This window comes from Amborella trichopoda, chromosome 8, assembly GCF_054954075.1.
Source record: "Amborella trichopoda isolate Santa Cruz 75 chromosome 8, AtrichopodaSantaCruz75HAP2 v2.0, whole genome shotgun sequence".
Taxonomy (NCBI): domain Eukaryota; kingdom Viridiplantae; phylum Streptophyta; class Magnoliopsida; order Amborellales; family Amborellaceae; genus Amborella; species Amborella trichopoda.
The window spans coordinates 35668623-35685923 of record NC_142343.1 but is presented as its reverse complement, the minus strand read 5'-3'; the positions used below and the strand labels follow the sequence as shown (position 1 = coordinate 35685923).

Genomic DNA, 17301 nt, shown 5'->3' with positions numbered 1-17301 from the left:
GGACATTGAAGCCGACCAAGATCTTGTTGTTACAAAATTTTAATTTTATTTTTATTAATTTTATTATTAGCAATGTGGGTAGGCTTATTATTATTATTATTATTAGGATTAATTGTTATAAATATGATTTTTAGGTTAGTTTGATAAAATCTATTTCTTTTAAGAAAGTGCCTTTTTTTAGAAGTATAAGTCCTTTATTTTTGTAGGTCCCTTTTCTTCTTTCTTTTCAATGAGTTGTCTTTTTAGGAAACTTTTGTTTCTTTGGCTATCTTTGTCTTTTGTGCGATTAACTTATCATTTTCTTTAGTGCGTTTAAATTGGAATAAATATTAGGAGTTATCTTTTCCAATATAACTCTGTTTTTATTTAGTTATTTTACGAAGATGAAGCAAGTATGTTTCCTTTTTTTTTTTTAGTAAGTATTAGTTGAGTCAGTATTTTTTCTTCTTTTTTTTTTTTAGTAAGTTCTTTCCTTGTCTTTTGGATAAGAACATGATTCACATGATATGGAAATCCCTATTATAATTAAAGTCAATGATTTTATACAACAGTTGTATAGTAATATGATGCAATAATTTTCAAAAACTATATTAGGACCATTTGTTTGATCCAAATTTTAAAATATATACTCTTTCATTCTAATGAACAATCACAAAAAAGAAAAATTTGAAAACACAACCTAGAAAGTATTTGTTTAGTCCAATTAACATAAGCCATTCATTTTGGTGAGATGCTTAGATCTAGGCCTTAGAATGATTTTTTTTCTTTCCAAAATTTTTAGATATTTTTATTTGGGAAAAGTTTATATAGAGCCGAGGCTTTAAACAATCAAATTTGAGCCTACCTTAAAAATATCACTAGAAGAGATTGCATCTCGACATCAAGATGCATGGACATGAGAAAAAAATGGATTTCAAGTTTTTGAAATAGTGTATTTTGTAACGCACTTTTGGATCGTCAATTTTTATGATTTTCAAGTTTTCATAGAACTCTCGATCTACATTATTTTTGAAACTTTAAACTTTATAAATAAAGATGAAAAAATATTTTAAGGCTATCAAAACGATTTCTAGTTTTGAAACCATATTTCTAGACACCATTTGAAGGTAGACTCTAATTTGTTTAGAGCCTAGGCTCTATACAAACCGCACCATTTTTATTATCATTAGATTAACAGTATTAAAAAAGGAAAAAATGATTTTGAATTCATAAAGGCCTAGATTTTGAAATTCATCAAATGAACAGTTTAGATTCATTGTTGGAGGGGACTCATTTTGATCATATATAAGGTATAAAATAGTTTTTTTTTTTTTTTTAAGATTGATTATTGTGATTAAGAGAGTGTGTGTGTAAAATTTTGGATCATACAAACACTACAAACATGGTTTTCTAGAAGTGTGGTTGCATTATACTATGATACAACTGTTGCATGAAATCACTACCCTATAATTAATGTTGAAGTGATATCAGGACCTCCTTTTTGTAAGGGATTTTAGAAAGCAAGTTCTAAGTATATAAAAAGGAAGCACATACAATGTACTAGGAGATGATTTTGGTTAAATAATAAATAAATAAAATTAATATAGAGTGGCCATTTGTTCTTCTTTTCGTCTTCTCTTTTTGTGGTGTGTGGCGGAGGACTCGGATCCCCATGTTTGTGCCTTCTTTTGCTAATTTATTCTCAGTTTTAATTATTTCTCTCTCTAAAATGCGGTTGTTTTGTTGGTTATTGATGACTATTTCTTTTAGTTGTGTTAGGTGGTATAATTGTGTCAGTCAATTCTCGTAGATCGTGGTATTCGTCGATAGGCATTATAGCTTGTTGATATAGTCTATGTCAGGGTATCAAGAATGGGTCCCATCCAGTGAGAAAGAGACCTTTGAGATACTGAAATAGAAGACTTGAAAAGGCAAGTTGAGGAATTGGCCCGACACTTGGCATAAAACCCAGCACCGACACACTATGATGACGATAGTGAGTCGGACTCTGCTTTCGGGAATCCATTCTATGCGAATGCTCTACGTCGGGAGCCTCATGTTCAGGATAATAGATTATGGGATTTAATTGATATGCATGATTTGAAGGAGTACGAGGTTGATTTTGACGTCGATTGTATTGAAATCAACAGGTTATAGATTGGGATCTGCCACCAATTTTCGATACATACTTAGATCAAGATCAATATCTTGTAGGAGATCCAATATGTGATGATGATCAAGATTATGTAGTTAAACCAATATTTGATGAAGAAAAAGATGAAAGCCTCAAAGAAGAATCGATAGGTGAAATTTGTTCAACCATTGAATCTAGTTTCAAGATGCATACGTGGTGCACCCGAAGGTTAAGTTTGAACAATTTCAGTACGTTTATGTAACTGAACAGATTTTATCAACATACAACAACACTTTTCTTGAGGGCTTCTCATTTTCAATGCACGATTGCTATTTTATGATTATTGTAGTAACCCATAAGTCCTAGGATAGTATTTATAATGTTCAAGTTGAAGAAAGATGTGCGGATATTGAAAAATTCATCTTAACGCATTTCAAAACTCAAAGTTGAGTTTTCTCTAACCAGAGGAGAATGATGCAGATCAAGATCTGACTACTACAAAATTTTAATTTTATTTTCAGAGATGTCGGTAGATTTTTTATTTTTTATTAAGCTGTTAAAAATAGGATTTTTAAGTTAGTTTGATGAAATCTACTCTTTTAAGAAGAACAATTGGTTCACGCGGGTTGGACTGCATTTCTACAATATACAATCCAGATGTATAAACCATACATCTTAAATATGGATGTCAAGAGGTGGTCCATCTAAAAATAATTGTAACTAACATCCAAATATTTTCTTAATATAATTATTTCTATTTTTTTTTTTTTTCATATTCATGATCACCATGTTAAAGATTATATATTCTTTAAAAATTAGGATCAAATTATATTTAAAAATATATTTATTGCCAAATCTATGTTTTTTAAGAAAGTACGTTTTTTTTTTTTTTTAGAAGTGTAAGTGTTTTATTTTTGTAGGCATGTTTTCTTCTTTCTTTTGCACGAGTTGTTTTTTTAAGGAACTTTTATGAACAATTGTTTCATGCGGGCGGGATCGCAGATCCAGAGTATAAAGCATTCATCTTAAAGATGGAAGCAAATAGGTAGTCCATCTAAAAACAATTGTAACTAACGGTTCAAATGTTTTTTTAATATAATTACTATTATTAATTTTTAAATTTTATTTGATTTTTTCATATTCATGATCTTCATGTTAAAGATTATATATTTTTTAAAAATTAAGATCAAATTATATTTAAAAATATATATTTATTGTTAGACGTGCACTTCTACAATATGTGGGCTGGCCGCATGCTAACCGCGTCCAACTTTTATTTCATAGCCTAGGTTGACTTATCATTTTCTTTTGTACGTTTAAATTGGAATAAATATTAGGAATTATCTTTTGAAGTAGTTTATTTTTTTATGAGTTATTTTAAAAAGGTAAAAAGTCCGTTTCCTTTTTTTTAGTAAGTATTAGTTAAGTTTCTATTTTTGCTTTTTTGATTAAGTTCTTTACTTATCTTTTCGATAATGACATGTTGAAGCGGACTTCTTTTTTGTACGGAATTTAAAAAGGAAGTTCTAAATGAATCAAAGAAAGCAAGTATAATGTATTAGGAGATGATTTTAGTTGAAAAAAAAAGAAAAGAAGTTAATGTAGAGAGACGAAGAGAGAGAGAGAGCACTTTTATTTGTTCTTTAGTCTTCTTTTATTGTGGTGCGCGGCGGATGACTCAGATCGCCATGTTTGTGCCTTCTTACTAATTTTTTTTAAAAATAATTATTTTTCTCTCTAAAATATGGTTATTTTACCGGTTATTGGCAGTGGATAAATTTTCAACTGTGTCAAACACTACTCAAATTTCTCATTACAAATAAGGAAAATACGTTATCATTTGAGTTGATCGATTATATAATGGCCATTCTAATATAAATAGCAGGAATTTACCAAGATCCGATTGAATATGTAGTCTGATTTGTCATAATACAAGCAATGCCAGTGCTGATTTGGTTCAAATAAACTCAATTTTGATAAAAAAAAACTAATCAAAATCAATATTTAATTGGTCGAACTAACCATTTTATCTGTTTGACCAGTGAAATGAAGTTTGACAAATTTTTTAATATATTTTATCTTATTCAACTATTATGTTAATTTTTTTTTTTTTTTAAAATCCAATCGAACTAATTCAACACGTAGTCGAATCAATTTTGATTAGACCAAACTCCGATCCTATCAACACTAAACTTCCCAATATCCTATCGTTATGATAACATAACAGATGGCATAAACGCATTCGCTTCTCTTAGAAGAGGCACTTACTTAAAGCATGGTCTTTAAGCATTAGAGTAATTTACGAAAATATCCCTTTACATTACCATTATTATATGAATCCCCTTAAAATGTGAATATTACTTAATACCTATTTTTCATATATTTTTGCATGTTTTTTCAAACTACCCTTAGTTTAGAATTTGAAAATCCAAAATTATTGAACCTTTTAGAAAAAAATATGCTTCACTCGGAGGCCAAGGACTTCGTATTCTCAAAATTTGAAATTCTTTCAAAAAATTATTGACCTCTAGCAAGGTTGTTCGAGCTTACTAGATTCTAAAGAGCTTCATACTTTGAGAACCAAAAGTATACAAAAGAGACTATTTCCAAGATGGTCATAATGACTCTTGTCCATCAAATATTAAATCGGGTGGTTGCGAGCATATTGTTAACTGGACTCAAAGTTCAAAAAAAGCTTTCTCGAACACCATGATATATCTTAGGGCATCCAATTGAATGTCTAATGGCTAGTCGTGATTATGAGTTCTTTGTAAGAATAGCATATTGTCTCATAGTATACAATCTCTTTAGAAAATATGTAATTCAACAAACTCCATAATTTTAAAATTCGAAGTTGTTTGAGGAAAGCTTCAGCCTCTAACAAGCCTTGTAACCATTCTCCAACTAGTTTATTGCAAGCGTTAAATTTCAAACACTCAAAATCCAAAATAATAAAAAATATCATTATTTTGAAAAAGTTACAAAACAATGAGGTACACCTATAATAATTTTCCTTTGGAAATTATGTAGCTTGGCATACTTCGGATTTTCAAAATCCAAAATTATTGGAGGAAAGCCTCAGCCTCAATCAAGACTTGTAACCACTCTCCAAGTGGTTTATTGGAAGTGTTAAACTTTGGGCATTCGCAATTTGAAATCAAGACTATCATTATTTTGAAACAATTACAAAATAATTAGGTACGAATCTGATAACGTGAAAATTTAAATTTTTTTTATCCAACATAATTTTAAGGGCACATTTGATTTGAGTGGGTAGAAAAGTATTGCTAAATGAAAAAATTCTCAAGTAGTTAGATGTGAGTATATTTTTAAACCAACTGGTTCTAGTGCATTTCTTCACATTAATTGATAATTAACTAGTGTCAAAATACTGTAGCACATAACCATATAAGAATTTTGTTTCATATTTTAACCCCAACCAAAAGACATGCGTGTAAATTTTCCTAGAGCATTACAATCGCGAACACGGTTAGCATACGGCCAGCCCGCATATCGTAGAAATGCCGGCTTGACAATAGATATATTTTTTAAATATAATTTGATCCTAATTTTTAAAAAATATGTAATTTTTAACATGGATATCATGAATGTGAAAATTAAATAAATTTTGAAAACTAAAAATAGTAATTATATTAAAAAAACATTTGGACCGGTAGATGCGATTGATTTTAAATGGATCGCCGATTTGCATACCATCCATCTTATCTCTATGAAAGGCATATTGTAGAAATGCGGTCCAGGCCGCATGAAACAATTGGTCTACAATCACTGCGATGGAAACGGCCGCTTGAGCATTGAGTCAGGGTCATTCTGGTAAATTTGAAGATGCATCTGTCCTTATTAAGTAGCCCCTCGATAATTGGTGCTTGACTCACTTTTTCCGTAGGGCTCAGAGATATAGAAAGAAAAGCAGATGGCCAGGCCCCCGAGCGAGACGGATCGGCACAAGTTCCGAGGAAAGCTCTGTCCACGAGCCCAGTACGAGCCCTCTGGGTTTGGCGCCCCGCGCCTTTTCCGCGCCCACTTGCCTAGCATATATCTCCCCCAATAATCAACCCTTGTCGTATTCTCCAATTCTAAGCCCTCGACAATGCCCAAATCTCAATTAAGCCCTGAACCTTTTACGTCTTCCCATTCTACCCTCGCAACCGTCTACCCATTACCAATTCTGAGCAAGTCCAGTCTCCCGGTCCTTTGGATTTTGACACGTGGCAGGTTGTCGTGGGAGGGCTCAGAAGAAGATTAGGACAAAAGAAGGGAGCTATTTTGGTAAATTGTTGAGTATGTTGTACGTAGTCGGCAGAGAGGTATAGACCGTTGCTTAGTCAAACCTTTTTCATTTTCCAAGGCCCCCACTTTCTCTCTCTACTGCCACCGTTCCTCTCACTTTCTCTCTCTAGTGGCGCTGCTCTCACTTCCTCTCTCTAAAGCCCCTTTTCAAGCTATCTATCGACTCCCTTTCTCTCTCATATATCTCCAACCCTTTCTGTTTGATGGTGTGACGTGACGTGGCCCATCCTCACGCCTATAAATGTGCATGCGCTTCTCCCTCGAAAAGCCCACATCCTCCACTCACGCTTCTCTTTTCAGAAAGCGCAAGGAAACGAGCCGGAGAGTTTTAGAGAGAGAGAGCGGCCTCTTCACTCATATTTCTTTCTCTTTGTTTTTTTCCAGAGGGAATCATTCTGAAATCTCTGTTCTTCTTATGTTTTCTATTCGAGATCATCCTTTATTTCTTATGGACTGCTTCAAATCCTCGATTTCTACAATTTTTTGAGAGAGAAACTTCATAGCGCTTTCATTTGTTCGTCCCTTTCTTACAATGCATCTTGTTGTTCTTGTATGTCTACCTAGAGGAACAGGAGAGAGAGAGTGAGAGATTGTGCAGTAAAGTGGGTTTTTCCGGTGACGTGAAATCAAAGAAAGCGTTGAGAATCGGTAAAGCTCAGGAGGGATAGCGCCTCTTTTTAATCTGCATATATAACTCAGATCAATGTTGAGGCGCTATCTATCCTGAGTTTTACGGTTTCTCCTTGCTCTGTAACCTTCATCCGACTTCTTCTCAAGTAAGTATTCCCTACTCTCTCACCCACACACATTTCCTTTTCCAGCTCTCATCTTTTTTTTCTTCTAAATTCCTAGTTTGTTTGACTCTTTTATTCTGCTAGAATACAGAATCAACGGATGAAGTTGTTTGATGTGCTTCTTATCTTATGCTGCACAGAATTAACAGAAGCTTCTTTTTTTTTTCTTTTTAACTTTTTCCTTTTTATTCTGTCCTTATTAAGATTTTATTGGAAGATTTCGCTGTTTTAGCTGAAGTTTGGGTTCCACTCTTCGGATTCGAGATTTTGTATTTTTCTCTCCATTAAAGTTGTCTTTTAGATTTTAATAATTTCTTCTTTTTTTTTTTTTCTGTTTTGATCGTTTTGCGGTTCAGATCTCGCATTAGTTTCTAATGGTACGGTCAGGAATCATCCTGGCCAATCAAAATTCCCTGCATTAATGTTCTCTTCTTGCTTTTCTCTGCAAATGCTCGGAAACTATCCTTTGTCTTGCTTAAATTTATTTGTCATGTTTTCTCTTTTGATATTAGATTTGGAACATCTTTTACCTACTTAAGCTAAATTCCAACTCTCTCTCACGCCCAAAATGCCTGAATCTATTATTTGGGGGTCATATTCTTTTGCTGATACCTTAAAAACTTTTAGGGATTTCTTGTGATCTCAATTTTATGCCTTCACTTGTAATTTGGGCTGGTTTGGGACTGCCTTAATTTGAAATCTTGGGTAGTTTCCATCCTAATTAGGGTTTTAGATGATGCTAATCCCACTCTCAGTGGCTTTTGCAAAGCTTAATCCAAACATTGGGTTGGCACTTAAATGCCATTATGTGTGTTTCAACTCGGGTATACCTAATATTTGGTTGTTGTATGTGATGCATTTATTGATTGTTACCTTGATTCTTGGCCTTTATTTGCATCTACTTTTTCTTTGAATATGTTAGGCCTATTTGTAAGGTCTATTGGGAAAAGTTTAAGGTTGCAACTTTATGCCATGGAAGTAATATGCACTTTAAAAATTCAGTAGAAGAGAGTGTTTTGAAGTTGAATATGCACTTTAAAAATTCAGTAGAAGAGAGTGTTTTGAAGTTGAATATGCACTTTAAAAATTCAGTAGAAGAGAGTGTTTTGAAGTTGGAAAACTTTTCAGGTGATAATCTCGATCTCATGGCATATGAATATAAAGAATTTGTTTGTAAGTCCTAAAAACAGTGTATTTTGTAGTAAGTTTTGTGGACATTCTATGATCGTGATTTTCAATTGGTAATAGTTTAAAGCTGCATCTTCTCGCAAAATTTAGGCGCGCACTGATATAAGGTGGGCAACTAATGCCAATGCAATCAAATCCACTTTGCTTTGGCGGAAGAGGTCAAATCTTGGCTTAGACAGTAGTGAAGCAAAGCTCTGTTGCATTAGCTTCGGCCTGCTTCTGGCTGATTCATGAATTGGCCTTTTCGTTCGAAGCGGCTTCGGCAGTAGCACAATTTTTTTGGTTTTAAATACAATTATTTGCTTTGGTCCGCTTTGTAATCTTTGGCTGAAGCGTACAAATTGTCTTTTCTTTTGTTTTTTTTTTTAATGTTTTTTTATTTTTAATATATTTTTATATATAAATATATGGAAAAAGCTTATATAGAGCTATGGTTCTAACAAATCAAATTTGGGCCCATTTAAAAAATATTACCAAAAGATGTTGTTTTGATGCTCAAATATGTTCAAATTGATCATCTCGACGTCAAGATAAGATACCTGGACATGAAAAAAAAAATTTGAATTTCGAGTTTTGAAAATAGTGCATCTTGTAATGCATTTTGAACCGTTAATTTTCATGATTTTCAAGTTTTGATAGATATGATCGATCTATACTATTTTTAAAGCTTTAAATTTTGTATTTAAATATGAAAATATTTTTTTGTGAAGCATTAAATTTGTAATTAAAGATGAAAATATATTTTAAGGCTATCATAAAGATTTTTAGTATTGAAACCACATTTCTTAAGACTATTTAAAAAAACTATTTTAAGGTGCGCTTTATTTGGGTGGTTTAGTGGCTATGGTTTAAAGCCTCAGGTATGTACAAACAGTACCCTAAATATATATGTTATCTATATTACTTTTTTAAAAAAATTATGAAGTCTTCCTCTGAGTCGTTGAAGCACCAAATTGTTTAATTTTTCCCACCAAATTGTTTAATTTTTCCCGCCAAACCGAAAAAAAACCCCACAACGAATCGAATTTGACAACACTTCCTTATACAAACTTAATAAATTGTACGTCTAATGTGATTGTCTATCTCTACAATATTTTGAGAAGATCATGGAGGCCTTGGATATAAGAGTGATATTTTGGGTTCAAATACGGCGAATGAGTTTCTTATTTCTTAATGGATTGCCCAAATTAGCAAATTCGCATTCTTCGTGGCATCAATATTCACGGTTGTTTAACAATTTGTTATTGTATGGGGTGTTAGATATTTGGAAAAAGTTTATATAAGGTGTCAACCTTATACCTTATACGTACGGTGCACTTAAAAAACCACTCTGAAAAAGGTCATTTTGTTACTTGAAAATTCTCCCACTGATAATCTTGACCTTGATATATATATATATATATATATATATATATATAAATGAACTTCAAGTTTTTAAAATAGAACATTGTGTAACACATTATTTAAACGGTCTATTTTCAAGATGTTCAAGTGTTTATAGATTTATTAAATTTGCATCAATAGATTTGTTAAATTGACATCATTTTGGAGTTTTTAATTTCATTATAGGGATGAAAAGTAGACTTTTGGGCTATATAAGAAGAGCTTTGACACTGAATATACATCTTTTAATGAGATTTTGGGGTGTGCCTTACCATGATTGTTTAAGATTGAGACCTTATACCAACCTCACCCAGTAGTGAGATCTCTTGTCATATGAACCGGTTACCTTTTTTCCTGGCCATGAGCTTCACGCACTTTGTTTTGGGAAATGATATTGTGGTGATTCTGGTTGCTATTGGAATCACACATCTTGATTTGAGAAGCCCCATTTTTTAATTCTGACTATTGATAGTGCTATTAGGTTAGTGTTATGGGTTTTTCTGGCATTTCATTTAAATTCGGTCAACTTGTACTTCATTATGCTCTATGTGGTGAGGTGCTTATTTAATTCCCACAAGGGTGGGGCATGCCCTGTCTGGCTTATTAAAAACAAAATGCTCGTGATTTTCTAGTCTATGAATTCTGGTATTTTGCTCCTATTAAGGTCTATGAATCTTGATATTGAAGTATTTTTGTACAGAGAAATTTACAAATATATCTCCTACGTATGCTCTTTTGTTATGGGATTATGTGACTATTTATCTTTCGTTATATGGAGGTCATATTTTGTTCCTAACTATTGGATACTAGTCAATGACACTTTATGACTTTTTTACAACTCTATGAAAATCTTATGGACCGATTTTTTTGTATCAAAAATAAATGATATTTTCGTAGATTTTTTTATTATTATTATTTAATAAGTCTCTATACATTTTTGTTTGGTTTTTACTAATATTTGTTTGTACGTTTGATTTAAAGATTTGAAGTCATAAGGATTCTATGGCCTTGGATTTTCAAAAGTGAAGCCCTCACATGCCCCCTTTTGTTCCCCCATTTTGCCAACACTTGATATTGTCGAGATGGTGAAAGTCATTCATGAAGTCAAGATCTAAAGTTATATGTCATTTATGATTGCGAATCTTTAAGATCGATCTCTCTCGCTCTCTCACTCTCGCTCTCTCACTCTATATATATATAGTTTATATATATATAGTTTATATAGAGTGGAGGCTCTAAACAATCAAATTTGAGTCTACCTCAAAGGTTTCACTAGAAGAGGTTGTTTTGATACTTAAATATGTTCAAATTGACCATCTTGATATCAAGATGCATAGACATTAGAAAAAAATGGATTTCAAATTTTGGAAATAGAGTATTTTGTGACTCATTTTTTAATCATCAATTTTCAAGATTTTCAAGTTTTTTAAGTTTTCATAGATCAGTCGATCTACACTATTTTTGAAGTTTTAAAATTTATAAATGAATATAAAATATATATTTTAAGGAAATTTCTGCCCACTAAAAGCTTTAAACCATGAAGGAATTATGCATGATTACCATGAAGGAATTATGCATGATTGGTTATTTTCTCTCTAAGTGAATCAACATATGTAATCACAATACTTCCTTCCCAATTCCCCACAACTCCATGCTCAGCTATTCTTTTAAAGCTGAGTTTGAAACTTCCACCATTGGCGGAACCCATCGACCTTTAGGTCTACAATTGATAAAACCCATATTGAACATATTTGGTAAATTCATCGTCACATCTACCTCCAAAATATTTGGCTCAACTTTAATAACAGATAACCACATCCTGAGGGGGTGCAATATCTTATCCATAATCCTATCAAAAGACAAACCTATCTTATTAAAAGTTCTTCTATTTCTTCCTTTCCACACCTCTCACATAATCACACTTCTGGCAATTTGTCAAATCACCTTCCTTGTTTGCGGCAAGAAAAAAAGAGATAAGTTTGAAATTATCCCGAAAACATGGTGAGGTAACACCATCCTTATCCCGACTTGAGAGAAAAACCAACACCAAATTCTATAAGTGAAAGGACAATGAAAAAACAAGTCAGCACCTGTTTCTCAATCAGCATTACACAATATTTGGTAGAATCTTCCATCTTTTAATCAAATTATCAACTGTCAACACCTTACCGCCATCCATACAAAAGCTTGAATTTTATGTGGTAATGGCCACTTCCATATTTTAGCATCTTCAGGCATCGACCATCGCCGTCGATCATAAAAAAGCAAACGAAACATAAAAAAGCAAACGAAATTAAGATTTGATCGAGAAAATTCCATCTTTGTCAACCTCCCAAACTACCTCGTCAATTGCTTCTTGAAAGATGTAAACATCAATCAGAATCTCCAAAAGAGAATAAGTTTGAGAAAAATACTCATCCGATATCCTATTATAAAGAAGGTTTAAATTTCAAAACACCTGATTTCCCCTAATCTCAAACATATCCGCAACTGAAACATTGGGGTTATCCATTCGCTCAATAATATTCGGAAAACATATTTCAAGGGTGATGTGCCTAACCATTTATGATGCCAAAATGATATATGATTTTTCACACCCAATGAATATCTTGATGATCTAGCGTTTTGCACATATTAATCGATCTCCAATAATAAGATATATTTCTACTATTCCTAAAGCCAATCTACATACCAAATCTATCAATTCTATACTTGGCAGCAATAACTTGATACCACAACTAGTCTTTTAACTGCAAACTTTTCCACCACCATTTGCAAGGTTTGGTTAACCAGTTTGATTTTCCTCAACCCCAAACCACCCTCACTTTTTGGTGTGTACACCCTATCCCATCTTAGGTGATGAAATTTTCTCTGTTTTTGATGTTAAGAGATGAAATTTTCTCGATACATTAGTTGAGCCTAAGAAATCCCTCATCATTCCTGCCTACCGATGAAGCGATTTGCAGAATAGATATTTGATATATTGGCAAGTTCAACAAACACGCTCTCACCAAGATGATCCTATCTCTCAGAGATAAGTATTTATATTTCTAAAGATCCAACTTAAATTGAATCCTTTGGTTTACTTTATTTCAAACTTCCAGCGGAAGCCAAAGATCGGCATTCTCATATATGTGATTGGAAAGTGATCCACCTTATATCCCAAAGTCTCAGCAAGTTCAACGACCACAAAATCATCACAATTGATCCCAATCACTGAGGTTTTATCAAAGTTAACCTTAAGCCTTAAAGCCATCTCACATCATCGCAAAAAAGTTTCAATATTGCTAACTTGGTTAAGCTTAGCCCCATAGAAAAGCAGGGTGTCATTAACATAATGTAAGTGAATAATACACAGCCCCCCATTTGCCATTTGAAACCTTGAAAAATGACCCATGCTTTCTATATTCCTCATAAGAAGACTAAAGCACTCAATGTAAATAGTAAATAAAAATGTAGACAGAGGATCATCTTGTCGTAAACCCCGAGAAGCATTAAAGAATCCCATGAGGCTCCCTTTGTAGAGAATGGTAAAACACGCAAAAGACAAACAACCATAAATCCAATTTCTCCATTTCTCTCCGAAGTCCATATTTTTCATGATTTCCAATAAAATTCCCCACTCAACCCTATCCTACACCTTTTCTATATTAAACTTGATCACTATCCCCAGATTGCTACTCAAAATTCTTGAGTGGATGCACTCCTGAGCAACCAATACACTGTCTGTAATAAAACGATATTTGATCAAAGCTTATTGGGGCCCTTATGTAATCAATGGTAATACAACCTTCAGTCTTTCAGCTAGCACCTTGGCCACAATTTTGTAAAGACTCGTAAAAAAACTAATGGGTCTAATGTACCCTAGATTAGTGATAACATACTTTTTAATAATCAGGACAACGAAGGTAGAATTAACCCCTTTCAATAATTCATCTCTTCTCAAGAAACCCTTAACTATCTCCAATAACTCTCCCCAAATCAAATCCCAAAACTTTTGGAAAAGATTAGAGCAAATCCATTTGGACCATGTGACTTATCTCTTGGCACAGAATCTTTAGTTCTTCAATTGTAATATCTACCTCCAATAAACTTTTGAGAACTAATAGGGAGAATTTTAATAGCCACCCTGCTTAATCGTGGAGTGAACTTCACTTCCGAAGTGAAGGTTTTTGAAAATAACTAATAATAGCACTAGTCATTCCATTGCTACCTCCGAAGTGAAGGTTTTTGAAAATAACTAATAATAGCACTAGTCATTCCATTGCTACCGTCAGGCTCTATACCATGAATCATCTAAACCAGAAACATCATTTTTCCTATTTCGAGCACAAGCAATAGCATGGAAAAACTTGATATTAAGATCCCCCTCTTTAAGCTATTTATTTCTAGACATTTGCTTCCAATACACTTCTTTTACCTTTTAAAGTTCCTAAAGAGCACTAATTTTCTCATTTCTCTCCATAACCAACTGCTCTGACAATACCCTAGCACTATGAATATTGTCATCAATCAACTCTATATTCATCAATACCCTAGCACTATGAATATTGTCATCAATCAACTCTATATTCATCAGAACTTCATCAATATTACCTATGATGTGCAATCTCGTTTCTTTTCCAAACGATAAGTTTATCTTCGATGTTTAATAACTTCTTGTGTAGCTCGAAATCAAGAGAGCCAATAGTAATAGTATTCATCCAAGTGCTTTTGATTATCTCAACCTGTAGCCATCCAATTTCAAACATAAACGGAGTAACAAGGGGAAAGAATTCCGACTAATCTTTAGATACCAAAAATCTATTAAGTTTGGATATTGACAGATTAGAGATACTTTCATTGGTCTAGGTAAAAACAATACCCGAAATAGGAAGATCAATCAAAGAATGGGTGTCGATGAACCCATTAAATATTCTCATAGTTGAGGTAATATGTCCTTCATAATTGCTCTCATCTAGCCATCGGACAAAATTGGAATGACCCCCTAAATATATAGGGTGGTTAAAATTAAGCAAGAATTATAATATTTCATTAATGAAAATTTCTTTAAGAGCAAAAGATTGAGGCCCTTAAACATTCATCAATCCCATTGAAATCTTGGAGTGGGCCCCACAAAACCAATAACCAAAAAGTTATATCCTTACTCACATAAAGAAAAGATTGTAACGTTGTCCCTCTGAAGCCCTAACAACGTCAATCCCAAAAGTCTACTGCCCCAAAACCCCAAACCTTCCTGACCCCAAAAACCCCAAACCTCCTTGACCCCAAAAAGATTGGGACTTGAAAGTCTGGTCTCTCTTGTATTTCATATGTTTGAGCCGTGATGGCTTAAATTTACTAACAAAACCCCTTACATTCGAAGAGATGATTAACATTAAAAAGGCTTAGAGGAAGAGGTTTCATATGTTTGAGCACTGATGGCTTAAATTTACTAACAAAAAAAGGGGTCACCCAAACCCCTTACATTCGAAGAGATGATTAACATTAAAAAGGCTTAGAGGAAGAGGAACCTTGGCCATCCCTACTTGTTTCCAAGTAGACTTCTTCTAACATTATAGCTTTCTCCATTGCCTCGTCCATGGCATCCTCCAAAGCAGACAACTCTGAAGATGAAGAAGTTCCACTGCTGACTTCCATAACAGTTTCATATGGAATTGCAATTCCTTTAGCAGCATCACCACCATAAAGAACACCACGAGCCATAAGTCTTGCTGAAGACCTCATTGCCTTCACTGAACCTTTACCTTTCATTGATTTGCCTTCTTCTTTGTTAGGAGTCTTCCCGTCGGAGGTTAACTGCTCCTTTCCAAGGTCGTCATCTCCTTCTTTTTATCAACAACTTTCTTTCCAAATGATTTCTTGAATATAACATCAATCGGTACTTCATTGTCCACTCCCATATCATTCACTATTGTAGCAGTCCTGTTCTCCACTGGGTTCTCCTGTACCACCACAAAATCAGTGTTGATTTGGACTGCATCCGGGTATCCCGAGATCCATCAGCTACAAAATGAAGCAACAGAGGACTATCATCTTGACGAACCAGATTGAGAGGAGGATGACCTCCACCAAAGCCATCCTATGGTTAGGGACGTCCTTTTCATTTGCCTCGGGATCCAATCCCTAATCCTCCAAAGGCTGATCCTCCCCCATCTCATCAGGTTGAAATTTGCCATCTTCCAATAACAGAGGGTTGTCTAGCTCCACTTGATCAATGAAAACTATAGCCAAAGGATTAAGAGGGTCAAAAGAAGGCCTCGGATGAGATCGACCCTTCCTAGCAACACAATGATGCACAAGGGGATACATTCTTCCCTGCAACAAAATCAAGACTTGCAGAACTAGAGAAGAGCAAAGACGATGCCCTGAAACCAAAAGAGCAAGAAGGATGAAAAACAAATCTTTTCCTTTGCAATCAGGATACACCGATGAAGCCCCATGCAAGGAATTGCATCTTTTGGAAAGGCCTGAAGAGACAATTCCAAGGCATAGAAAACCGGCAAAATAATAGGGGCCGCCAGCTCACCATTCAAAGCCGCCTTCCTCGGCTCTGAAGACTATGCTAGAAATCCCTTTGGCAAAGATGCGTCGTCAACCCCATCACTTTTGGCAAGGTTTATATTTGCGTTGTACTGTGAGCCCGCAGGATCACCCGAACCCCCATGCCCATCAACCCTAATCTTTGACTTAATGAACCCAGTATTAATCAAAAAAGCTTGGTATTCTTCGTAAAACAGCTTACTGAAATCCATCGTTTACGAATTTTTAAATTTTGAATTCTGATTTTCTCCTGCTAACCTTTTCCTTTATGACGTCTGCGCTAGCTATGTCATTCCCGACGGTCAACCACCAGATTTTCTTTTCCTACTGTTGTGAGAGACCATCTGCCACTCGTTTTCCTCCAACCAACATCCAGAGTGATTTCCTAAAGCCGGAAAGGCCTTCACCATCTCCTTCGGCTCTAAAGAAACCATGATGGAAAAAGATTCTTGGCCCACCTACAGTCTCACTAATTTTGGTATCAAAGCCCCAGACAACTTCCATATTCTGACTCTCACATACCTCATATCAGCATCATTGAAAGAATCCTTATCCACATCACAAAATTCACCACATCTATTAGCAACTATCTGAATGATATCCACCTTCAACGCATGTAATGGGATGCCCGACATCCTGATCCACTGGCCTTCCTTGCGCAAGTAGGTTAAAAGGGAGGATGATTTTCAAAGTCTCTATACCCAGGTAATATAGATTTTTCCCACCCAGACTGGCGTAGCTCGTAAAGCTCAATCCGGTATCAACAAACATTGTTTGCTTAGTATAGTCCACACAGAAGCACACTCCCACTGAGTACATGTTCCATTATATCAATAAGCTCATGTGCAAACACTCGTGAGGCTTTTAATGGCCACATACACCCAACATCCACATACTTACCACGAAGAGAAATTTCTAATTAACTATTGTGAAGACCAAAGTATCCACCTCTCAAAGGAAAAAAATTCA

At 34.3% G+C, this 17301-nt stretch overlaps 1 long non-coding RNA gene across 1 annotated transcript; it reads left to right on the top strand.

The window, feature by feature from the left end:
- Nucleotides 1-6701: 6701 nt before the first annotated feature.
- Nucleotides 6702-16526, top strand: LOC148781056 (uncharacterized). Its single transcript, XR_016060602.1, has 2 exons — nucleotides 6702-7200; nucleotides 10771-16526. It is a non-coding gene; the product is annotated as an uncharacterized LOC148781056 (long non-coding RNA).
- The last annotated feature ends 775 nt before the right edge of the window (nucleotides 16527-17301 follow it).